Source organism: Pinus tabuliformis, chromosome 5_2 (assembly GCF_031772625.1).
Source record: "Pinus tabuliformis cultivar Carrire ecotype Pingquan chromosome 5_2, CPIR1, whole genome shotgun sequence".
NCBI lineage: Eukaryota > Viridiplantae > Streptophyta > Pinopsida > Pinales > Pinaceae > Pinus > Pinus tabuliformis.
In genome coordinates this window covers 189,495,345-189,523,229 of record NC_142306.1, presented here as the reverse complement: position 1 = coordinate 189,523,229, position 27,885 = coordinate 189,495,345, and positions in this window count along the sequence as shown.

Here is a 27,885-nt window from a genome sequence, read left to right as displayed (position 1 = left end):
TCAACATGTTGAACATGATCCTTCCAAGACTTGTTGTAGATTAGTATATCATCAAAAAATACTAACACAAATTTTCTAAGGAAGGGTTTGAAAATGGAATTCATCAAACCTTGAAATGTAGAAGGTGTAATGGTAAGGCCAAAAGGCATGACCAAAAATTCATAATGACCCTCATGAGTTCTAATGTTGTTTTTGGAATGTCTGCAGTCTTCATTCTGATTTGATGATATCCTGAACGAAGATCCAACTTGGTGAAGTAAATTGATCCATGCATCTCATCCAATAATTATTAATGACAAGAATGGGAAATTTATCTTTAATAGTGAGCTTGTTGAGCTCCCTGTAATCTGGAAACATGTGCCATGATCCATCCTTCTTGTGAACCAATACCACTCGAGCAGAGAAAGAACTTTGACTAGGTTGAATTATACCAGCCTCTAGCATTTCTGCAACCATATGTTCAATTTCACTCTTTTGGGCATGGGGATATCTGTAAGGCCTGATGTTTGGAGGAACACTTCCTGGAATCAAATGAATAGCATGATCATGATCACAAATAGGTGGGAGGCCTTTGGGAGTCTCAAATACCTTGGAATGATTATCCAAGACTTTTTGGATATCTCGAGAAATAGCTGATTTCGATGTGGGAACCTCTAGTGAACATAATTGTGCAATTATGCCTCGTTGTTCTTTCTTTAGAAGTTTTTTCATTCCGTTATAGTTGATTATCCTTCCAGGTTTCCCTGTGATACCCATTAATTCAAGTTCCTTTCCTTCTGAAGAAAATTTCATGAAAAGTTCTTGAAAATTAAAATCTATTGCACCCAAGGATTGTAGCCATTGGACTCCTAGTACAACATCAAAACCACCCATTGGAATGGAAAGCATTGGGCTAATCAATATATATTCTCCCATGGATAGCTTGATATTATGGCACTTTCCTGAGCAAGTTATGGTTCCTCCACTTGCAACCATCACTTGACACTCTAGTGCTGGATATAGGAAGCAATTCAATTCCTTGGCTATCTTACAATGAATAAAATTATGGGTACTGCCCAAATCAATCAACACTATTACCTTTTTCTTCTTGATATGCCCTTCTATCTTGATAGTTTGAGGAGTGGTAATTCCAGCCAATGCATTACAAGATATGGTTAGATTCATTTCTTCTTTCTCTAGCGTTTTTTTCTTGGTGTATATCCTCTTCTTTTGATGTTTCTTCTTCCTTTTCTTCCTCCTCTTCACAATCTATGTAAAATAATTTCTTCTCAGCACACTTATGACCTTTAGTGTATTTTCTATCACAACTGTAACAAAGCCCTTTTGCTCTTTTTCCTTCCAATTGTTGTGGTGTCAACCTTGTAGGTTGTGGATGGCTAGGGGCAACAACACTTCCATATTTATGATTGTGAGTGGTAGGATTCCTTGTTGCCATAACTTTGCTTTCCATTTTTCTTACCAACATGAACGCCTTCTCCAATGAATCAAGTTCCCAAAGGCGAACCTCATGTTCGATGTTATCCTTTAAATTCCCTATGAACACATCAATCCTATGCTCCTCTGGAATATCTTTTACCCTTATATTCAATTTTTGGAAGTCCTCAATGTGCTTCATCATTGAACCCTTTTGTTTGAGATTTATCAATTGGCTAAAAAAAGTGTTGCTTTTTGTATCCTCATAATGTGTTATCATTTCATTCGTAAAAATATCCCAAGTGACAATTTGTTTACGAGAGAAAAGCCATCGATACCATACAAAATGATTTGGTTCCAAATATAAAGTTGAAATGCGTACCTTTTGTGTGTTTTGGACATTATGGAGATCAAAAAATTGCTCCATCTGTAGTATCCATGTTGCGGGATCCATGCCATCAAACTTCCTCATATCAATATTTGGAACATGGTGGTTCTTCAATCCAACATTAGAGTCTATGAAATCATGATTAACATTTATTTTGTTCTCATCATGTGTTTCCTTTACGACCCTTTCGCCATTAATATGCATTTCTTGTAGAAGTTTTGTCAAATATTCCATTTTAGCTTCCAAGCCTTTCTTTAAACCATCCATCTTAGCTTCCACACCATCCATCTTAGCTTCCATGTCATTCATCTTAGCTTCTACGCCTTTCTTTAAACCATCCATCTTAGCTTCCATGCCATACATCTTAGCTTCTACATCTTTCTTTAAACCATCCATCTTAGCTTCTGTTACTTTTTGTGCAAGTGAAATTTGTTGCACTTGGTCTTGTAATTTTGATATATCATGTTGCATTTCTTCCTCTTCTTCATGAGTCATGCTAGAGATTCCAGGTTTCTTACTAGGTTTTTCCATTTTCTTTCCTCGGGGCATAAATTACTGATAATAATGCTTCACTATGCCCTTTTAATTCCTTCAAGATAATTTTTCAAACCAAACTTATGAAAAAATTAAAAAAAAAACTATACACCTTTTGTCACTTTGTAGGAGCTCGATATTGAAACGATTGTAACTCTATAATTTCCAATCTCCAATGTCTAAAATTACAACCTGAAGTATCCCTCTATTCCCTCTTTCCAATGCCACCAGTGTGATAGAAATTGGATTCTCAGAAAGAGTTATGCCCCACCTCTCAAGATGACCTACTTATATACTTTTTTAGTAGAGCAAACTTGTACAAAGTGCCATGTTTTATTTTTTTTACCTTAGGTTCTGAAAATTATACCCAAACAAAATATAGTCCATTCTCTTTGTGTAACTTCTTACGAAATTTCAATCTCATGCTCAGAGAGAAAGTTATGACGATTTTCCCAAGGTCACCTGTTTAGGATGTAATTCGGGAGTTTGTAGAAACCCTAACTTCCGCAGATCATATATCTGAAAATATAGCGAGCCAAGATCTAAAATTCATACCTGAGGTTCAGACCGATGTCTTCTCATATGGGTTTTTGTTTTAGCTTCTGAAACTTTGTAAAGAAAAAGTTATAGTGAAACTTCCATGATGACATGTTTTAGACGAAATTCTAGATCTTGCAAAAAACCCTAACTTCCTCAGATCATATCTATGAAAATGTAGCAAGACAAGATATGAAATTAGGACCCGAGGTTCAGCGTGATTTCACCTCAAATGGATTTTTTTATTTTTCTTCTGAAACTGTGCAGAAACAAAGTTATAGCAAAAATGCCACGATGACTTGTTTGGAGTAGCGAAACTCTAGAATCCAAAGCTCTGATACCAAATGTTATGAAACCAGCTCACAAGAAGATAGAAACAAAAGATCAGCGCCTTAGAATTTAGCCTCTTTAAGGGGGAGATCTCCTTTACATTACACAAATGAACAATTCTTGGATGATACAAATGACAAAATCACCTTTCTATATATAGGAGTCTAAGGGGTCACAATATAGCCAAAGTCGACCTACCAATAATAATATAAGGACACGAAAATAACAATAGTGGGCTTCTATGGGGCACAATAATAACAATATGGGGACACTAGGGGCACAACAATAACAATAAGGGATACAATGATAATAGTAATGGGGGAATCACTAGTATTATAGGGACCTAACACATTCTTTCACACAAAAATTTCCTTCAAACTTATATTTATCTACACACATAAACTTCTGCACAAATCATATTATACATTCTATGAATGTGATCTCTCCATTCATAAGCCATAACAAAAAATCATGAAAGTATCTATTTTTTTATTTTGAGTCTAATTTCAATATCGTTAAGAAAACATAATCTTTTTGGTGGAAAGGTGGCAATATGGTGTTATGTGAATCAAATCTTCCATTACTCCATTTAAGACGTGTCACAGGTTATTAAATTCTTGTTATGATTCTAACATGTCTTGATAAAGATGGTACATGATGAAGGGATGCATTACTACATATTACTCATAAGATGAGATTTCAAATAGTTAAGAGATCCATAAAACCACACTTGACATATAAAGTATATCAAAGTGCATTGTAGAAATAAAAAGTGCATTGTATAAATAAAGCAACATGGTGAGTAAAAGGAAGGAGTCCTTTTGTGGGGATACAACTAACTCACTCGCTTGAGAAAACAAGAACTTCCATTTGTCAATTTCATATCAATGGTAATTGAATTTAACACCCGAGGAGAAGCTAAATAATAAAATTTGGATTACATACCTTGCTAATGTTGGATGTGTTCCTATGGTATTTGATTTCCGAGAACATGTTTGTTGGTGTGTGTAGTTACCAATCCAGGGGTCTAGATTAGACTAAATTTAATGTCAACCAAGGTAAGTAAACCTAGAGGCACGTGTCTAAAATTTATAGACCTAAAAGGATCTCATCTACCTAGATAAGTGTCTACTGTGACAGGCTACAACACTCTTTTACAAGAGATTGGAATATGTTTCCTTTCACAATTTAAACACCTATATCCTCTAATTTAATTAGCTGTTCTAAAACAGAGTGTTACTAGTTTGAGTCTTCAATCCTCTTACAAGGATATAGTTCACGAAAACTCTTTCCAGCTAACACACTAAGCATTCATGAAAACCAAAAACTCTTTTAAGCATACTAAAACTCAAATTCATGAAAACAGAGTCCATAGAGATACTTTGAAATTCAATGTTCAATTAAACCTTTTACAAGATCTTGTTCAATAATTTAGCAATTGAATTTTCAAGCTATCACCATGAATCATCCAATAACACTCGCCAAAACTTCTAATTGAATTAATAAACTCACAAAGCAAGGAAATAACATCAAACGCTATTCAGATCTGAAGGCTAAATCCTACGAAAATGAAACGACAGTGTACCAATCTTCACGTAGGGCCCTTCCACGCTTTGATGGCACACTTAGAAAACTTCAGGTGATGAAAAGGTTAACACATAAACACTACAATTGATGAAACACTACCTGTGATTAAGTTCTGGAAAATTAATTACATGCAAAACAGAGTTCTGGTCTGCTCTTGTCTAACCTCTTCTTCACTAGCATTCCTCCTAGTTATTACAATTTTCATCCAAACGTACATGCATTATCGCTTCATATGTTTCTGCTTTTACAATCAAAAAGGCTAGGTTTGTTTTTTTCTAATCCTGACTGATTTCTAAAACAAAACGAAATAAGTTTAGGTAACTTCAGATTTTTGCTGCTTTTACAACCAAAAAGGTTGGGTTTGACCAGCATTGACCATGTATTCAGGAGTTCCAAATTCGATGCTGAATAGATCTTTCACCATGTATGTACATCCTAGATCATGTCCTTATCCTCTGTTTCGATTTTCCTACCATGCCACGTGTCCATCCCGTAATTTTGTTGAAAATTTCCAATTTTTAACATAAAAATCCACAAATTAAATTTAATGTAAAATAACAATTATAATGCTTCATTAATCAATTTCAATGGACTATGAGGGGTTTATGGGAGAAAATGATAGATAAATGATGGATTTTTAGAAGAAAAGAATGGCAATAAAATAGTACCAACATCTCCCCCAAGCTCAATGATTTAGCATGTCCTCATGCTAATCCTGATGTGCTCCCTTTATATTCTGTTCCTACTTGTGCCTCTGCCGCTTGTAGCAAGACATCTATACTCTTCTGAACTTGGAACTCATGTTTCAAATTCTTACATTTTTCTTTGAGAGATTTTTTCTGAGTCTACCATTTTTTTGCCCATTTGCACGTTTCAGTTTGATCAGTCCTAAGTTCTTTGATTTTATTCTTCAGCTTCTCATTTTTCTGTTGAATCTTCTTGCTTTGAGCTCTCAACATTTCATTTTCCTTCTTTATGACCTTCTCTAACATGTTTGCTTCCATCAATTCCTCTTTTAGCTCTTCAATCTGTTTCTCTAACCTTCTTTGTTTCTTGTTTGTAGGTGTTGGCTCTTTCCTTTCTTCCTTGTTACTCTCGATTCCCATTTCTACTTCCTGTTCTGGCTGTGAATTAGTATTGCTTTCAATGTCCATTGGTGCATCTGCATTTGACTCTGCTTGATCATCTTGTGTTTGATTTATTTTTATTCTCCTTGATCTTCTCTTATAAGTAGTGAAGATTTTATCTTTTTCAATTTTCTTGGCAGTTTCTTGCCTCATCCTTCTTGTCCTTACACCACCACTAGGTTGAGGAACATTTCTTGACTTACGCTCAGGGATTTCCTCATCAATATCAAGCATAAACTCTGTGCATTCTTGTTGTTCCTATTCATCTTCTTTAATTTGATTGGCAATTAAAAATTCTTTCCATGTTTTTCCTCTCCTCTGCAACTCAAATTCAATTAGAATTTCGATCAACCCAAAATGATACAAACTCCTATCTTCATTACCTTTTTGTTTCTGAATGGTCTTTGACATTTTAGTCAAACTCTGTAAGAGGAAGTAGGGCAAACTGATAGTGCATTGACCTTTTAAGTGCAACAGAAGTTTTATGTGATATAGGTATACTATATTGTAATGTCCTTCACATGTAACAAATTTCTGAATAATGTATACCATTTCATCCCACGGGTGAATTAGCCAACTTCTGGGAACACCCTTTTTCCAATTGACAAAGGAAACCCTTGACCTAGACATAAACTGAGTCCATGATTTTTCCTTAAATTGCTTGGTTTTGAAATATTTTTCCCCTTCTGGACTAATTCCAAATGTTTGTGCTATGGTGTCCTCTAAAATTCTAAAAGAGAAGTTTCCTATTAAAGCTTTCTCTCCATTGAAGGAAAATTCAAATTGCTTTGTAACTTCTTCATTGTTTCCATTGAATTTCTCTAGAAAAGACAACCATTGTTTTTCCCTTAAAATCGTGACACAGTCTTCATGATATTGTGAACTATCAAATTTTTTAGGCTCTGCTCTATTGGTCATTTTATTAAAAATCTCTGTTCTAACCCTTTTGTTTATGCTCAAAAATTTAATCATGGTTTTTCAAATTTTTACCTCTTTTCCTGCGTTCCACTGAGCTGACCTGGTAACGTCTTCAATTCTCTGAGTTTACTTCTTCAATTGCTTGAGCGAGCGACCTGGTTAACGTCCTCGATTTATGGGCGGAAGTAAAAACTTGGGGTAAGCCTGCCTGCTATTCTCTCCCTTTGTAGCACCTACTATCTCGGACCTCTTTGAGAAACTCAATGTCTAAACACTAACAAGGTAACGCACTTTATGAACTTAGAGTTTTATAAAATGAAAACTCAACAGCCGACCTTCATCCAATTGCTATGATGACAATGCAGAGTTGGAAGGCGTATGCACATCATGAAGATAGAGGAGCAGTACTAATTTGCAGAGGTATAATCATGAGAACACCATATACAAATCATATGATGGTAATGGATATATATATTTCATGAGCAGACTTGGGTCAAAATATTGTTTTATAACTCCAACAGTCAAAATGAGTGAACTCATTTGAGGATAGAGGTTTAACACTTGTCTTTCCATTGCACGGACTTGTACATTGAGTATCCCAATTGTTGGTACTTGATTGCCAGAAGGTCGATTTAAAAATGATGAATTGATGACAAGGTTTGAAGAGCGGTGTAGGAAAAGGTTTGAAAATCGTAGTAGGAATATGTCAATAGACTAAGGTGTGATAGGAAATGATAGCATAGTGATAATGAGATGAGTAGTTAGGAATATTACAAGGGTGATGGGTATAGGGGTTTTTGAAATTGATAACAAGCAATAATAATTATCATTTTTAACACTAAAATAATTTAAGAATTTTAAATGTTAAAAATTTCAACAATACATTACACTTGTTGGTTGACAGAATGTTGATTTGGCGTGCACAGGTAGGACTGATCTGTTTGTACAGGTATGACTGATCTTCACTGTCCAAAACAGGTCCCTTTGAAATGAAATTAAATATAACAGGTCCCTTTAAAATCTGAAGAACTTTGAAGAACTCTGAAGAACCCTGTTTGTGAAGCTTCTTTTATCCTTGGTGTTGATGTAGCCTTGATTATAATTCTGATGATAAGCAACCTTTGAAAACTTTGTTGAAGTAGCCTGATGTATCTTGAATGCAGTCTTTAACAGGTCCCTCTGATATTGGTGATAGCCTTCTGAACAGGTCCCTCTGATATTGATAATGTTGACATAGTCTTCTGAACAGGTCCCACTGCATATCTCATTGCTTGAACAGGCCCCTCACTGTTTCTTCAATGTTGACATAGTCTTCTGAACAAGTCCCACTGCATATTTCTTGAACAGGTCCCTCTGATTAGAACAAAAACAGCTCTTTTATTGAAATACTGAATTACTAAAACAAATTCCTTGAAGATTTAAAAATGAGGAGATGAGATAGGGAAAACAAAATGCTGATTCTTCTCCCCCACTAAAGCTTTGACTTGTCCTCAAGTCATTTTGAATTGATGAAAAAAAGAAAACAAGTAGAACAAGGAATTCTTACTAGCCAAATGATTAGTTTTCTAGTAAGAATTCGAGTTTAGAGTGTGCCAGAGACTGGTTTTCACATCTAAACCATTATTATTATTTGTTTTTAAATTTTTTTTATTTTTTTATTTTAATTTATTTATTGTTAAAGAAAAATGAAATTGAATGAACTAAGGTAGAGATATCACAGCTGAAGGCCGCAATATCTCAACCTCCCTTTGCTGAGATACAGTTTGAAGAAAATCTTCCTTGCTGATGGGCTTATGATAGAGTTTCAACCTATGTCCATTGACAAGAAAGGTGTTGCCTTCTCCATCAATGGTAGTAAGCTTGATTGATCCATTTTCATAAACTTGAACTATTTCATATGGGCCCATCTAGTGTGTTGTAAATTTTGCTTTATGATCTCTGAATTTAGAGTCAAAAAGTAAAGCCCAGTCTCCTTCTTGGAACTATTTCTTTTTAATGTGTGCATCAAGCCACTGCTTCCTTTGTTTCTGCATTAGGATTGTTGTCTCCTCTGCTTGCTGCCTCATTTCATCTAACTGGTTCAATTGCTGAATTCTCTCTTGTTGGGCTTCATTGAGATCAATTCCTAAATCTACAGCCATCTTATAAGTATGTATTTGAAATTCAATAGGAAGCATTACCTCTTTTCCATACACCAACTGATATGGTGTAAATCCTGTAGTATTTTTCCACGTGATTCTGTAAGCCCAGAGTGCATCTTTGAGCTTCTCTTCCCAATTCTTTCTGTTCATTGCTACTGTCTTAGTGATAATTCCTTCCAATGTTTTATTTGTAGATTCCACCTGGTCATTGGCCTGTGGATGGTAAGGTGTACTTTTCCTGTGCTTGATTTTATATTTTTCTGTGATGTCTTTGACTAGCTTTGAAGTAAACTGAGTACCTTGATCTGTCACTATCTCCCTTAGTACTCCATACCTTACAAAAATTTCTTCAAAAAGGAAGTTTACCACTGTTTGTTCAGTTGCTCAGACTAGTGCTTTTGCTTCAGCCCATTTTGTCATGTAATCAGTACATACTATGATGTACTTTTTGCCTTTTGAAGTTGGATTGATGGGTCCTATAAAATCTAGAGCCCATTTTTCAAATGGCTCTAAATGTACTTGAGGCTGAAGTGGCATTTCATCTGTAGCTGTTGGTCTGCCCATTCTTTGACAGCTATCACAACTTTTCACATACTTCTTGGAATCCTTAAAAATAGATGGCCAATAGTATCCAAGACTGAGAATCTTGAATGTTGTTCTTTTGGCTGCAAAATTCCCACCACACGGTTCATCATGGAAATATTTTAAAATATCAATTATTTCATCATTTCTTGCACATCGTCTAATAATCATATCATAACCGGTGTAAAATAAATCTCCATTAACCCATGAGTATCTAGCACTTTGTTTGATCAACCTCTTCTTTTCCTTTGGAGTAAAATATGGAGGTGTTTTTCATGTGGACAAATAGTTGGCTAAGTCAGCATACCAAGGATTCACTATTGAAATTGCAAATAAATTTTCATCTGGAAAAGAATCTTCAACTGGAACAACCTCACCTGAATTTTGCAGACTAGAAAGAAAATCTGCCACCTGATTCTCCTTACCTGGCCTATCTAACACTGTAATATTAAATTCCTGTAATAATAACAGCCATCTGGTAACTCTGCCATTAGTGATTGATTTATTCATTAAATACTTAATGGCAGAGTGGTCAGTATGTACAAAAACCTCATAACCAATTATATAATGTTGGAATTTATTCACAACATGTATGATTGCAAGCATTTCTTTTTCAGTGACTGTGTAGTTTAATTTTGCAGGTGTTAGATTTTTACTAATGAAATAGATGGCATAATTGAAAGACTCTTCTTTTTGGCCTAATGAGGCACCTACTGCAGTATCAGATGCATCTGTAAAGATGTGAAATGGTAGGGTCCAGTTAGGTCCTTTTAAGACTGGTGTGGTTGATAACTTTTCTTTGAGTGTTTCAAAAGCTTTCTGACAATTCTCATTCCAGTTGAAAGGTGTATCTTTTGCTAGAAGCTTAAACAGAGGTGAAGCTATTTTACTAAAATGTTCAATAAACCTTCTGTAATAGCTTGCATACCCAAGGAAACTTCTTACCTCTTTTTGAGTCTTCGGAATTGGCAAATTGACAATGATCTGGATTTTTGATGGATCAACTTTAATGCCTTGAGAAGAAATATAGTGACCCAATACTATCCCTTCATTTAACATCATAAAACGCTTTTCATTGCTCAGGGATAGATTAGCTTCAATACATCTCTTCAAAACTTTTTCAAGATTTTCTAATGAATGCTCAAATGAATTACCATACACTAAAAAATCGTCCATATAAACTTCAACACATTCATGAACTAAATTAGCAAAAATAGCTAATACAGCTCTTTGAAATGTAGCTGGAACATTGCAAAGTCCAAATGGTAAAACATTATAGGCATAAGTGCCCCAGGGACAAGTAAAAGTGGTTTTGTCCTGGTCCTCTAAGGCTATCCTGATCTGGTTATAGCCACTGAAACCATCAAGAAAAGAGAATAATGATTTCCCAGCTAACGTGTCTAGCACTTGGTCAGTAAATGGTAGTAGGAAATAATCTTTGAGTGTTGCTTTGTTCAATTGTCGGTAGTCAACACAAATCCTCCACTTGCCATTTTTCTTGGGCACTACTACCAATGGGGACACCCACTGACTGTCAGAGATAGGATAGATAAAATTGACTTTCAATAGATTTTGTAATTCATCTCTAACGATATCCTAAAGCATGGGATTGATTCTTCTCTGAAGTTGCCTCACTGGTTTGATATTACTATCCATGTAAATATGGTGAGTACATGTTTCAGGGTGAATTCCATGCATATCAGTGTAATCCCAAGAAAATTATCTCTGATATTTTCTCAATAATTGAATCAATTTTTCCTCCTGAGATGAGTCTAGGTGAGTGCTAATATTCAAAGTTTTTCCTGGACTAATCTCTATGGTCTTGCTCTGTGTGTTTGTGATAGATTGAATGGAAAAATTGTTCTGAAATGTTGTTTGTAAGGATTTAATGGTGCATGTTTCCTAAAAATTCTGTGCCAAAAGTTCATTTGCAGCATGGTATTGTTCATTTCCTAATTCTTTAGAAATATCAGGTTGAGAAAGGAACAATTCTACCAAATCATCATTATTAGGTTCTTGAAAATCATAGATTTGATTGATGTTGAAAACAGATTGAACTTCTTCCTTATTGTTGTATTTATCATCAAGCCATAAATTGTGTGCTACTACTGGTGATTGTGTTGATGGGTAAAGAGTGAGTTGTTTTCTTTCAGTTCCTCATGAAATAATCATATTACCTGATCTACATCCTATGAATGCATCAGCAGTTGCTAACTATGGTCTACCAAGGATGATAGGGTGTCCTCCTAAATTAGATTTTGGCTGAAGAACTAAAATGTCCACTGGATACTCCCAAGAGTCCATTGAAACAATTATGTCCTCCAAAATCCCTTCAGGAATCACTTAGACCTATCAGCTAGTTCTAGAACAATTGTTGTGTGCTGCAAGTTTGTGAGCTGCAATGTTTTCATTGTTTCAAGAGTCATCACATTTATTGTGGCCCCAAGGTCAATTAAGGTGTTTGGAATATGTATGTTGTTAATGATTGTAGTGACTCTGGGAATACCAGGATCAACATACTTTTCCATTGAAATGGTGTTTGTCATAAGGCCAGCTAAATGTCCAATAACATGAATAGTTTGTGGATCAATTCTTTTCCTAGTAGGCTTCTTGAGGCATAGTTCTTTGATTGCTTTAGTATATATGGGAATGTCTTTTATGGCTTGTAGTAGTGGAATTTTTATATAGACATTCTTTAGCTCATCGAAAACATCAAACTGTGGTATAGACATGGGACATTTTGCTTGGAGCAATCGTTCTGGAAAAGGTGGTGGATGCAGCGGTTGCATTTGTTTATTTTTGATGTCATCATCTTGTTTCCTTTGAGTTGGAGTTTCATTTTCATTTTCTTCTTGTTTTTCAGCTATTGGAGGTTTTTTTTGAAGTACCTTACCAGACCTCAGTGCGATATTTTGTAAAGGTAATGTGGGATATGATGGTCCCTCATCTACATTATAAGTTGGTCTCTCTGCTTTGTTATTTGGATTTGGTACAGGTTGAGCAGGAATCTGAGTGGGTCTAGGAGGTTGTCGATTAGATGGGAGTTGTAAGTGAGGTGGATTTATTGGTGGAGGAGCAGGCAATGCTTTTTGAGTGTTTTGGGGTTGATAAACAACTTGCTGCTGAGGATATTGCTGATATGTTGGAGGATATTGTGGATATGGCTGATGATATTTTTGATATGGCTGAGAATATGGTTGGTATAGTTGAGGATATGGTTGATATTGTTGAGAGTATTGCTGAGATGGTCTCCATTGTTGTTGTAGGTAATTTTGGTGTTGCCATGGCATGGGTAAATTCCAAGAATTTTGAGCATACATCTGATCTTGTGTAGGAAATTGCAAATTTTAGTTTGGAAACATACCTGGAGGTGGAGGTCTTGGTTGCCATGGTTTCTTAGTGCCCATGAAATACACATTCTCCATATCTGTGTTAGCTGCTTCCACATTACAATTCTGCAAAATCTTGACTTTAGAGCAATGAAATACATCATGATTTTCAGTACAAAAGGCACAAACTTGAATGTTTTCTAATGGGCAGTCTTTCAAGGCATGTTTCTTCCGGCATTTTGGACAAAATACAACCATTATTTGATCTTCCTCTTCTTGTCTTTTCTTTGCTTTCAAAGTGTCAATTTGAGTTCCTAAGGTACTTAATAGATCTATTTTGAATTCTTCTAACAAGTTTCCTATTTCAACCCTTGTGACACTTGCTGAAGCAGATTTTTTGGCTTTAGATGATAGAGCTCTTTTCCCATATCTGGCCTTGCTCCTTGAATAATTTTCACATAAATCAGCAATTTCTTCGAAAGGTAAAGTGGAAATATCACCTTTTCCCATCAAATTAAGATCATCTAAGTATTCCTCTCGAATTCCCTTCAAAAATATTGTTCGAATCAGATCAAGAGACATGGTTCTATGTTTTGATTTTTGTAAATTGTAAACAAATCATGCCAAGTACTCCTCTAAAGTTTCATCCTCTTGTTGATTCATTCTAAAGATATCATCTTTAGAATCTTTCGATCTACAATAAGGTTGGTATTTCTATAGGAATATTCTTCTCATGCCATCCCAATCAGTTATTGCATGTTCACCAAGTCCCATGAACCATTTTAATGTTGATGCTTTTAATGTTGCTGGGAAGAGTCTAAGCCTATGGGCATCATCTGTGTAACCATATGTTTGACATACTATGTCGAATTCAAATAAGAATGAATCTGGCTCTTCTGAAGCCATGCCATAAAAGTTTGGTAACATGGATGGAGGTATGTTTTTCATTTTTATTTCCTCATCTTCTCCTAATTCTTGAATAGGAAATTTAAAGGTTGACTCTTCCTCCTCTCTTTGATCTTGATTTTGTGGTCCTCTTGCTGATCCTCCTCCTTCCTCAGCCATTTTGATAGGTTCCTCTGTTGATTTAATTTCTTGTTCAATGTCACTTGTATCAAAGAGAAGTTGTTCTAATGATTTTTCTCCTTCTTGAGATTTTTCAAAATCAGCAGGTTCAAGGAGAGATTGTTGAGTTATTGTACTACTTTCTCTTTTTATGGAGGATTCAGGGAGATGTTTCTTTGTGTTTCGTGTGCCAATAGAATTTGTCTCTCAATAAGTGTGAGTCTTTTCCCTTATTTCTGTTTATCCTCTAATTTTTGTATGGTGACTTTCCCAGCTGGTGTTTTGTGTTCAACTTTTCCTAAAGGGTCTGCTCCTAGTGGTGAATTAGCTTTTGGATGGGGGGTTTTTATGAATCTACCTTTATCATCTCTAGATCTATACATAAGTAGACATGACTTCTAAAATGGTGAATTAAAATTAAATCTATGTTTTTGTTTGTTTTTGTCGATTTTATATATATATATTTTTTAGAAATCGTCTAGTTGCGCCTCCCTGGCAACGATGCAAAAATGTAGTTACCAATCCAGGGGTCTAGATTAGACTAAATTTAATGTCAACCAAGGTAAGTAAACTTAGAGGCACGTGTCTAAAATTTATAGACCTAAAAGGATCTCATCTACCTAGATAAGTGTCTACTGTGACAGGCTACAACACTCTTTTACAAGAGATTGGAATATGTTTCCTTTCACAATTTAAACACCTATATCCTCTAATTTAATTAGTTGTTCTAAAACAGAGTGTTACTAGTCTGAGTCTTCAATCCTCTTACAAGGATATAGTTCACAAAAACTCTTTCCAGCTAACACACTAAGCATTCATGAAAACCAAAAACTCTTTTAAGCATACTAAAACTCAAATTCATGAAAACAGAGTCCATAGAGATACTTTGAAATTCAATGTTCAATTAAACCTTTTACAAGATCTTGTTCAATAATTTAGCAATTGAATTTTCAAGCTATCACCATGAATCATACAATAACACTTTCCAGAACTTCTAATTGAATTAATAAACTCACAAAGAAAGGAAATAACATCAAACTCTATTCAGATCTAAAGGCTAAATCCTACGAAAATGAAACGACAGTGTACCAATCTTCATGTAGGGCCCTTCCACGCTTTGATGGCACGCTTAGAAAACTTCAGGTGATGAAAAGGTTAACACATAAACACTACAATTGATGAAACGCTGCCTGTGATTAAGTTCTAGAAAATTAATTACATGCAAAACAGAGTTCTGGTTTGCTTTTGTCTAACCTCTTCTTCACTAGCATTCCTCCTAGTTATTACAATTTTCATCCAAACGTACATGCATTATCGCTTCAGATGTTTCTGCTTTTACAATAAAAAAGGCTAGGTTTGTTTTTTTCTAATCCTAACTGATTTCTAAAACAAAATGAAATCAGTTTAGGTAACTTCAGATTTTTGTTGCTTTTACAACCAAAAAGGTTGGGTTTGACCAGCATTGACCATGTATTCAAGAGTTCCAGATTCGATGCTGAATAGATCTTTCACCAGGTATGTACATCCTAGATCACGTCCTTATCCTTTGTTTCGATTTTCCTACCATGCCACGTGTCACAACATAAACCAATTACAGGGAGTCATGACATCCCATAATTTTGTTGAAAATTTCCAATTTTTAGCATAAAAATCCACAAATTAAATTTAATGTAAAATAACAATTATAATGCTTCATTAATCAATTTCAATGGACTATGAGGGGTTTATGGGAGAAAATGATAGATAAATGATGGATGTTTAGAAGAAAAGAATGGCATTAAAATAGTACCAACAATGTGTCCATCAGTTTGACCCTAAGACCAAAACTATCAAAGTTTCTTTGCAAGGAAATAACAAAATCTTCTTAAGTCCAAAAATATTCAGAAAGATGCTCAAACTACTAGAATTGAACAAGAAACTCTAATTTCTTGAGGTTGGTGCTTTTATTTCTTTTGAAGGTGGTGGAATAAATGTCATTTGAGAATTTATGGTACAATCTATGCACATTCTATCTAATCTCTCTTATGTCGACATCTCAATACTAGCAAATACATACATGGAATTTTCTTGGTTTCTTTCCCATATTATGGTATGTGAATCAACAACTCACGTACATCTTACATTTCTCTTTTAGGGACACTTTTTGTTTGGGCTGAAGAAATATCTAATGGGATTTCTTTTCAATTAGCTAGTTATTTTAAAACTCGGGCTTTTCATGAATGCCTATTTAATAATGGATATAGTCTATTGCAATATATTCAATGACCTACTCCCTAAAAATAATATGAATCTCAAGGTGGAGCCGATACAATTTGGATATCCCATTTTATGGAAACATAAGGTTCCAATTCATTTCTACCTTGTTGATGATATATTTGTCAATGGATTTAGATATATCTTGATAGGAGTTGAATCAGAGAGGTTGACTCCAAAATAAAAAGAGTTATTAAAGGGAAAATTAGTGTATATGCCATAAGGCAATCATACATACATAAAACTTTATGGTTATCAAGATATAACTGTGTTACTCCATATTTTTATTTATGATATATATTTTGTTGCTAAATTGTGTAGGAAATATTGGTCCTAGTCAATTTTATTTGATAAGAAAACAAAAAGAAATTTATTTTGCTACCATTTAAAGTTGGAGAATTTGTGGTAAAAGTTTTCACATTTAGCAAAATTATTTGAAGCATTAAAATATTTTAATTTGAAGGAGGTTGAACCTGTAGAAGTATTTAATCATAAGGGATTATTTTCCCACCATTGAGCATTAGTAAGAAATGGAAACTTGTTCACTTAGATCATAGAAGGAAGTAGAGACTTCATGAGAAAAATAAGAAGAAGAAATTGCATAGAATGATGATTTAGTCACACAAGTTAGTATCAATTTATAAGGGAAGGTAAAATCAAAGAAGAAAAGGAAGAACCCTACAAATTTATAGTCCTTATCAACCCCACATACATGTTGGAGTTACTCCTCTACTTCTAAAATGTAATAGAGAACTACAACCTATGGAGAGAATAAGTAACAATGCTCTGATGGAGATGATGGTAAAGTGGCACCCCCTCATAGTAGTTTGGCTAAATCTCATGTTGTGGTTACTTCATTAAGAAGTTATAAAAGTTCTAGTATGGAATGGTCATAACAAGAAGAGGGACCCACGAACATGGAAGTAGATAGCGCTATAGTCCTCAAATGGTTAGAATTATGTTTAAAAGAAAATCAAAGAATAGTAGAAGAATTAGTTTAAGATGAGCTAGCCAATTTTGAAGAACAATCATTGACTATGCATAGTACTCATTATGATAAGGTCGATAATAAGTTACAAATTGAGAAGGTGCATCTTAAGAATAAGAACATGACAAAGAAATAGAAGTCAGAGGCAAATGTATTAGGAGTTGAACCTATTGGGCTTCTTAAATTATATATGACTATAGGGTACACACTTGCTCATATTTTCATAGTGCAAGAAATTGAGAACATGTGATTTAAAAGGAAGATCAGTGACCTTGAAGAAGCTCTCAATATTAGACCTTTGTTCATGCCCCATTTACTTATTGTAAGCATATAACCTATACCAAAAGTCACACCTAGCATATCAAATAGAATCAAGAAGGCAACAAACTATTAAATGGAATTTGAACTTATTTCACAGACAATATCAATAAATTCTAAGTGTTATTGAAGAGGCATGGGAGATGTGTCTTAATTTAAGAAGTATTTCTCAATGGATATCTTCTTTTACAAATTATTTCCAAGAGGAATTGAAACATGAACATCACTTTTCTTATAATGATGTAATGATGTTTATTACTAAAATTGGTCCCCTTATTGAATTTTAAAAAACCCAACAAGTGATTCCGACTGACAAGTGAATAAAATATATTAAGGCATGATGGTATCCTAGGATCAAAATGTTAAAGGATAATATTTCAGAGTGGCTGAAGGAACAATGATTCCTTTAAAGTTGTTAAAGTTGTCAAAGATATTCAAGGATAGAGAATGACTAGAGACTAGTTCCAAAAGATGTGCTGCAAGAAGACTTAAAAGTTGTTAAGACATAATAGGTCATGAGTTTGAGAACTTAATATATTTTTTGGAGGAAGAAATAAAAAAATGGTTAGTTACATTTATTAATGAGTATGACTACCAACTATTAGTCATTATGCAGTTACTTTTAGATTCAAAGGGAATAAAGGAGGGGATCTTTGCACTAAGAATAAAGCAAGACATAAATTCCCCATTTACGAAGGAGTATATTGAAGGATGGCTAAAAGATATTTAAATGAAATTGTTAATTCTGAATAATTGTCCTAACGATTAGATTAATGGGTATGCAAATCCCAATATATACTCTAACATTTGATGCTGCAAAAAAGAGAGGATTCATTTCACTAACCATCTTTTTGCAATATTTTGAGTGTTCTATATTTTATTTGAAGAAATTCCCTTTTCTTTTTCCCTAGTCATAGATCACCCAAATTTTTAAATTTTGTTGTACACTTGTAAAGTAAATCACTAACTACTTTTTTTTGTTTTCTTCTAGGTTACTATATACTATTTATTGGTCTAGGATAACCCCATCCTATTCCCTTAGTTATGATTCCATTCAAGTCATATTTAATTACCAATAATTTTGTAGAGTGCTTAAGATACTTGCTCTATTTGAACTTAAATTCTATAATATTATTTTTTGACTCTAGCAGAGAGTTATTTCTGAGAGTGCGTGGCATTCGTGGTTTCATATAATTTTAATTAAGAATTGAGTTCTCATGAATGTTCTTTTATGACCCTTTGTGATATTGAATGCATGAAATCATTTTAGATCTCTCTGAATTATTTGGATGATTAACTGACTATAGCCCCTTGTTAGGTGGGTCTAAGAGTGAAGAAGAAGGAAGTAACCCCACAACCCCGCGATAATACCCCTCCCATCCTGAAGGTCCATCGAAGTTAGGAATTGAGAAAAAATGGGAAATATTTGGGATTACTCATCCATCTACTCCCCTTACCCCCCATCCCCCTCCCCATAATTCCCCTACGCCCCCTCCCCCCCCCCCCTAATCCCCCAATAATAAAAATGATCGATGACGTTAAGCTGCATATCTTTAGAGGAATTGGATCAGAGGATCCTAATTTGTTCTGGTTTGTAGCTGACGCAGTATGGAAAGAAATACATATCGCTGATGAAGATGTAAAGACGCAACTCAACATGACACTACAAGAAAGAGCGATGACATGGCACATGAATTATTTTGTGAATAATTAGTCTACTCTGTTGGATGATATTAAGAAAGTGTTGGTATCAGAATTCAAGAAGCTGAAATCAGAATCACAATGCATTATGGAGCTTAAGGAAATCAAGCAGATGGCTACTCAGTCTGTATGGGATTTGGATCAATGATTCAAGGTGCTAATGGGACAAGTAAGCTTTAATATACCCCTAGAATAACATAAACAATGGTTTATAGCTACGTTGCTGCCACATATTAGGTTACCCTTGATGCAGAATAAGATCGCGACTCAAGCTGAAGCATTGGAGATTGCAATGAAGTTGGAAGCCTCACCGATAGGAGATACTCATGCAAGAGTACAACAAATTCAAAGTCAACTAACAAATTTGGAAAATTTGACCTTGGAATTAGAAGATCTCAAGAAAGGTAAAGAAACTAGATCAGAATTGTGGTGTACAAAATGCAAAGTAGAGGGCCACTATAAGGATCAATGCCCTGTGTTCAAACTTTACTTGGAAAGTGGAGAATCTAATCCAATAAACCCAGGATCAAGTTTGTGGTGCCAGACTTGTAGAATGAGAGGCCAACATCACTTTGAATATTGTTATTTATTACAAAAGTACGTGCAAACCCCAAAGCAGTTGTTTTGCAACTTTTGTAAGTCAGTGTGCAATGATGAGAGAAATTGTCGAAGTTATGACTTGATGATGGAAGACATTGTTGATGCTTATAGAATGTAATCTAAAGGACATACACACGAGGAGCTAGGCCAGCATGCTAGTCTAGGAGGCTTCCAAAGACAAGGAGGAGGATCTGGTCAAGGACGTGGCTAGATTATCTGTTATAATTGTGGACATGCAAGACACTTCGCAAGAGACTGTCAGAACCCTACTACAACCTGCGAATACTACAAATATTTTTATCACGTAATAGAAGAATATCCAGTCCTTATCGCAAAGATGCAAGAGAAAATGAACCAACAGCCCATAGAAAATATTCAAATGATGACCGCTGAGCTAAGGGAGGATGAACCGCGCATACACATTGTAACAAGGAGTGGAGCTACAACGAGAGACGATAAAGGTAAGAAGAAAGTAGAAGAGACATGTGTAAGAAAGATCGTAGAAAAGGCCCTTGGGTTCATTATCCAAAAGGAAAAATAAATGTTCATGGGAACAAAGCGAAGCTTCATGGATACTGGGGCTTCAACATCTAGTGCGAAACCAAAGTTAATGCGAAATAAGTGCTATGACAAAGTGTCTACTCTGACACAAGAATTAGATCCAAGTATTTTGAATTCGTTTTCACAAACTTTCATGAAGTTGTTAAGGAATTAGACAGCTATCGAAGGACTACAGGAGTTGATAGACTCCTGTGCTGATAAATAGGTACAACGAAGCGATATTCGTGCAGAGAATAATTTAAATCGACATAAGAAGAGAACAGGGAAGGAAATGAGATTAGCTGCGAATATCGGGGAATATGATATGGATAATGTAATCCCAGATTTAGGATCTGACGCCAATTTGTTACCTAAGCAAACTTGGGATTTAATGGGATGACCGAAGTTGCAATGGTCACAGATGTAGTTAAGGATGGCCAACCAATAGAAGATCATCCCTATGGAAATGTTACTTGGCATCATAGTAGACATCGAAGGAATCTAAACCATTGCAGACTTCAAAGTGATTGAAATTGTAGATGATAGCAACCCCTATCGGGCAATGCTTGGATTGGATTGGGATTTTGGTAATATGGTGATAATCAATTTGAATAAGAGACAAATGGTGTCCAAAAAAAATGATATGAGGGTCATTGTCCCTCTAGACCCCTCAAAAGGAGTGCATTATACAAAGCCTGTTTGGGATGAGTACTGCAATTCAGATGTCAACAAAATTTACCAGATAATAGCTAAGTAGGAATACTGGATTAATCCCACTGCAGATGGAAAATTGGGTTGGGAAGAGGACAATTCTTGTACTTCAGATTCCAAGGAAAAACTAGAAAATTGGCAAAACAGTTTATATGAAGTCTCTACCAAAAAATCATTTCACTTCTAACTTCTAAGGTATGCAATCTCCAAGGTATGTGATCTGCCTTATTATGATGGGATCAAAGATATAAGAATGTTTCTTGATGAATATGAAAGATAAATACTAGAAAAATAGAGGTTGCAAGCTTTGGATGTATCCCTGAGGTCTACACCTGCTAGATGGTGGAGTACTCATAAAAGAAATATAGCAGATTGGCAACAGTCTTGAAGGTTAATGTGGATCAGGTTTGGATAAATCGACATAGAAATAGAAGAAACGTATGATGGTAAGATTAATCCCCGGGAGCATAATCATTTTTGTACTTCGATTTGGAAAGAAATTCCAGAACAAGAGTGGGTACATGGGTTTATCCACACACTAGAAATGATTCCTATGAATTGGTATCTTGAAACAGAACTGCGAATTAGACAAATTTGGTTGAAGGGTTCATGCTAACATTTAGTTTTGAAGATGATTATCCATGGATAGACTCCGCAATTCAGGTAGTCAAAGAAAATATTTTTGAGAATGAAGCTCCATTAACTTAACAGCATGCTTGGGTTGTGTAGCTACAAAATGCATTGGAATCTTGCAATATCGTTGTCGAAGAAGATGAACTTCTGCGCAAAATTGATATACCAAAATCAGAAGGACATCGCGAAGTTGTTGGACCAAAATCATAAATACTGAATATAACGCAATTAGTAAAAACATAGAAAGTGAATATTGGGATAGAGGAAGACTCGAAGTTCGCGGTGATTAGAGACTATTCGAATTCAGATACAGTTAGTAAAATCACATATTTGTTACATGAATACTAGGAGCTATTCCCTACAAAGTTTTTAGAAATTAAGGGCATATTATGGGACCTAGGAGTTATGAGGATCCCTTTGAAACCTAACGCGAAGCCTATGAAGCAAAGACCCTATAGGTTGAATCCGAAATACAAGGAAAAATTGAAGGAAGAACTAGACAAAATGTTAGCAGCAAGGAACATTGAACCTGTTGAAGAGTTTGAATGGGTATGTCCCATGATAGTTCAGGAAAGGAAGACTAAGGGAGAAATCAGAATTTTTGTTGGCTTTAGAAAACTAAATGATGCACATGTGCATGACCCCTTCCCTACACCATTTATAGATGAAGTATTGGACAATGTAGGAGGTCACAAGGTCTATTCTTTCACAGATGGTTTTTTAGGTTACCATTAGATCAGAATTGCGGCAGAAGATAGACATAAGACAACTTTTGCAATAGAATGGGGTGCCTTTTAGTACATGGTGATGCCTTTTGGCTTGAATAATGCGCCTGCCATATTTTCTAGAGTTGTAGCCCCCACATTTAAGGAGTACATACACAAATTTTGGGAAGTTTACTTTGATGATTGGACAGTCTTTGGGCTATTAAAAAAAAATATTGCGAGCTTAAGGCTTATCCTGGATACATGTAGGCAGCATCAGATTTCACTTAACTTGAGGAAGTGTATATTTTTTGTACCTTGTGGCGTACTATTAGGGCATTGTGTACAAACAAGTTGCTGGTGGATCCCACAAAGATAGCAGTTATTGTAAATTTGCTGGCACCAAACATAGTGAGACAACTGAACATGGCGCTTACACACACTAGCTATTACAGAAAGTTTATAAACGGGTATGTGCAGATAAATGCACCAATGGAAAAGTTATTAAAGAAATATGTCACTTTTAAATGGGACGAAGAATGTTAGAAGAGTCTGGATATATTGAAGGAAAAAATGGTAATTGTGCCAATCTTAGTTTTTCCATACTAGAATAAGGAATTTCATGTACATGTCGATGCATCTTGCATAGTGTTGGCACAACCAGGAGCAGGCGAAGTTGATCACCCCATATCTTTTGCAAGCAGAAAATTATCCAAGGTGGAAAAGAACTATACTGCAACAAAAAGAGAAGGGTTAGCTATGGTTTATGCATTACAGAAGTTGGGAGCACATTTCAAGATGTTTACTGATCACTCTGTGCTGAAATATTTGGTGAATAATCATATTTTACGAGGAAATAGTTGTCAGTGGTTGTTGTTGTTCCAAGAATACGATTTTGAGGTTGTAGTCAAGCTGGGAAGTTTGAATGTCAGGCATGATCATCTATCGAGATTAGAGATAGGTGAAGAACCCACCAGTATCGAAGATAACCTGCCTAACGCACATTTCTTCGTAATCAGATTCATGGATATTACTTAGTTTTTGGCCACAGGAATGGAGCCCGTAGAGTACACTACACAACAAAAGGAGGAGTTGGTGATAAAAGAAGCTGATTTTAGATTGATTGTAGGGAAATTGTACAAAATGGGACTAGATAAAATACTATGCAGGTACATCCCTGAACATGAAAGGCAGAGTATTCTAGAAAAATCTCATGGAGGAGTCACAAGTGGACATAATGCAGGAAAGAACACTGCACAAAAAATCTTGAGAGTTGGCTTATGGTCGCCCATAGTACATAAGGACGCAAAATAGTTTTGTCGAGCATGTGATATATGTCAAAGGACAAGAAGGCCATCTAAAAGAGATGAAATTTCATTAAATCTGCAGGTGCATTGCAAGCATTTGACAAGTGGGCTATTGACTTTGTTGCACCTATTAACCCACCAAGAAAGAATATCGATGCAAGATAAATAATCACTGCAACTGATTATTTGATGAGGTAGGCTGAGGCACATCTAGTGAAGGATTTGTAGAAATTTTGAATAATTTAACACATATTCAATGGAGATTATCCTGATCATGTACTATTGCGGAAACCATACACAATACATAAGCTCCTCTACGTTGATCATCAATATAGCAGCATCAATAACAATAAAACATCAAGAGCATTCACAGATTAACACAGTATGTATCCCGGGGAAAGCATCGCGCTAAAAACCCCAACTATCTGTATATTAATGATTGAGTCATGTAACATTACACAACATAATACTTCTCACAAGTATCTCCACCTCTGTTACACACAATACAGCTCAGATCTGATCTCCAAATCTCTTCCACTGCTTGCCTGCCTCCACTGCTCAATACCTGCTCAAGAACTGATGAGAATAGCTTCCCAAACTCGTTTTTCACCTGCAAAATAGTCACTCACTCTTTGTGGACGTGAGCAAAGGCTAAAAATGTGGGCAAATACATGAGCAAACTCATTGGCATACTCAATCCCTTGATTGTGCAAGATCTGATGCACAACTATAGTCACAACTGATAGCAATCTGATTCTCTACCACCTGTCCCTGTTGAACTGAACATGCACTGACATGCAACTGAGTTAACTGATGTATTCTTTAGTTATATTATGAGTTAATAATTAGTTTAACAACTCATCATTAGTCTATCTGCAGTTAGACTAACTACAACTAGTTTAACTAAGTCAAACTGAACACAACTCCATCAACTATACCTCCAGTCCACTAAACTCAACTCACTTGAGTTCTAACTGAAGTCATGCATGCAACAACTCAACTGACTCATAAGAAAAGCGTATTTCCTTCTGACAGCTGCATGTGCCACTTCCGTAGCTCAAACTGAAGTGCTCCAAGAGAATAAGATTAAGTTTATAGTCCAAATATTATTGTGAGATAATAATATTTGACTTTTCTATTTTTGACAGCCAGTCTAAAAATAGACTTTGATCACTCACACTTTCATCAAAAATAGAAGTCCATCTATTTTTCCCAACTTGATCAATCATCCATAAACATAGACATGATCCATATGTCTAAAAATAGACATAGTCTAAAAATAGACTTGCGCCAAAAATAGCCTGCGGGCCCACTTAGTGAAGGCGACTCTTTTCACTAAGCTCCATCATCTTGTTGCAATCTCAACACTCCCTCTCGACAAGATATGGATTATCAACAACCCCTATCCTGCCTCGGTGGTACTCGAATTTGCTCCTAGTGAGAGCCTTCGTCAGAATATCAGCATCCTGATCCTCCGTTGGAATGTACGAAAGTAACATGATCCTCCGCTGCACACAATCTCTGATATGATGGTACCTGATGTGCTTGGACCCGAAAAACCCGACCAAGATCATCCTCATCCACACAGATCTCTGCTTCCTGCTGTACCAAGAAACTACTGTCGATCTGATACTGAAGACCCCTCCTGATGTGCTCTTTCTGTCCGTTGGGCTCCCTACCCACTCTGCATCCTCCTGCCTGTACCAAGATCCATATCCCGATGTGCCTCTCAAGTGGCTCAATACATGCTTGCCCGCCTTCCAGAAGAGCTTGGTAGGCTTAACCATAGCTTGTGAAAGCTGGTTAACTGCATAGCATATATCAGGTCGTGTATTGACCAAATACATCAGCGACCCCACCAACTGTCGATAAACAGTGGCATCCACTTCTTCTCCCGAAGTGGCATCCTCCTTCCTCCAACCTCCAGGAAGAGGAGTATCAACAGGCTTGCAGCCATGCATGTTGAACTTCTCCAGTATCTCCCGAGCATACTTGCCCTGAGAAACAAACAGTCCACCACTACGCTGCCATATTTCCAATCCTAGGAAATAGTGAAGGAGGCCCAAATCCTTCATCTCAAACTCTGTAGCAAGATCCTTCTTGCATGACAGTATCAACAGCTCATCACCCGTTAGAATCAAATCATCAACATACAGTACAATGATAAGCAACTTACCCTCCACCACAATCTGGTATAGGTTCGGATCCGCCTCGCTCTTGGAGAATCCAAGTCCTGTGAAATAGCTGTCTATCCATATGTACCAAGCACGTGGTGCTTGCTTCAACCCATACAGCGCTCTCTTGAGCCTGCACACATGCGACTCACTGCTGAAGACTTCAAAGCCTTCGGGTTGCTCAATGTACACCTCCTCCTCAATGACTCCGTTGAGGAACGCAGTCTTCACATCCATCTGATGAATGTGCCATCCCATCTGCGCTGAGAGAGCAAGAATCGTCCGTATGGAAGAATACCTTGTGACAGGTGCAAAGGTCTCCTCATAATCGATCCCCTCAATCTGTGAAAAGCCTCGGGCAACAAATCTTGCCTTGTACTTCTCCACACTCCCGTCAGCTGCCTGCTTAACTTTGTAGATCCATCTCGAACCTACCACTGATTTCCCTTCCAGTCTAGGAACAATCTCCCATGCATTGTTTCTGACAATAGAATCATACTCTTCCACCATGGCATCTACCCATGCGGGATCCTCCACAGCTTCCTCGGAAGAGGATGGCTCAGTCACAACACACTTGCTCATAAGAGCCATGTATCCAGTGTACCGATCAGGTGACTGTCTCTGCCTGCGTTGGGCTGTAGGTGGTCCTACAACTTTCTCTGCATCTTGAGCCAGTCGCTCAGCTTCTGTCAAGCGCTTTCGCCCTCTGATGGTTGGCGCTGCATGAGTGGTCTCTTCCACTCCATGAACCTCGTCCTGTGGCTGATCCACGTCCTGAAGCTCATCCTTAGGAACTAATAGCTCCTCATCTGCATGCAAGTGTAGCTCCCTCTCAAGCGAACACTTCATGGCTTTCTCCTCCTGAAATTTTATATCCCGTTGCACAACAGTTTTACCACTGTCTGGCAAATACACACGATAGTTGTGGGGTGTATCAGTGTACCCCACAAATATCCCAACCTCTGCAGTCGGCTCCAACTTCTTTCTGGCATCCTTCGTCACATGCATGTAAACGTTAGCACCAAAAATCCTCAAATGAGAAAGATCAGGCTTCTTACCAGAATAAGCCTCCTCGGGTGTACTCATGCCAAGTATCCTATGAGGACAACAGTTCTGCACATAAACTGCTGTATTGCATGCTTCCGCCCACAAGTGAAGGGGTAGGCCCTGATCATGCAACATTGCCCGTGCAACACCCACAATCGTTCTGTTCTTCCGCTCAGCTACCCCGTTCTGCTGTGGATTATGGGGAGCTATGAGCTCTCTACGAATCCCTTCTGCCTTGCAGAAATCCTTGAACTCGTCCGAGATGTATTCACCACCATTATCGCTCCTAAGAGCCTTCACCTTCTTCCCCGACTCCTTCTCGACCAGTGCTTTGAATTCACAGAACTTTGAATATGTCTCGCTATTCTTCTGCATGAAGAAGATCCAGCACTTACGAGAGAAATCATCAACAAAAATCACATAATACCTGTGTTTTGCTGTCGAAGCAACTGAGAAAGGTCCACACACGTCTGTGTGAATTCTCTCAAGGATCGTCGTGGCGCGACTATCCTTCTCGTGAAAGGTGGCTTTCACAAACTTCCCCAAAGTACACCCCTTGCACTGATCTGACTGCGCAAGTGTGCCTTTAGGAAGCCCTGTAGTGATCTGCTGCAGTATCTTCAAGGCTCCATGGTGAAGGTGACCCAATCTCCTGTGCCACAACTCGCCATCATCCCGGCTCACCAATCCTTCTGCCTTGCCTGCCATTGCTGCACATCCATCTACATGCAACTGATAAAGGTTCCTCACTCGAACCCCTATCTTCCGGGTCTCACCAGTTGTCTTGCTGCGCAGGAAGGCCTTTCCCTCGCTGAAAACAAAATCATACCCCTTGTCTTCCAACATCGCCACTGAGATGAGATTCTTCTTCAATCCTGGAACATGCATGACTTCCTTCAATACAAAGGGTTTACCAGACTCCCTCTCAAAGGAAATGGTACCGATACCGATCGCACTG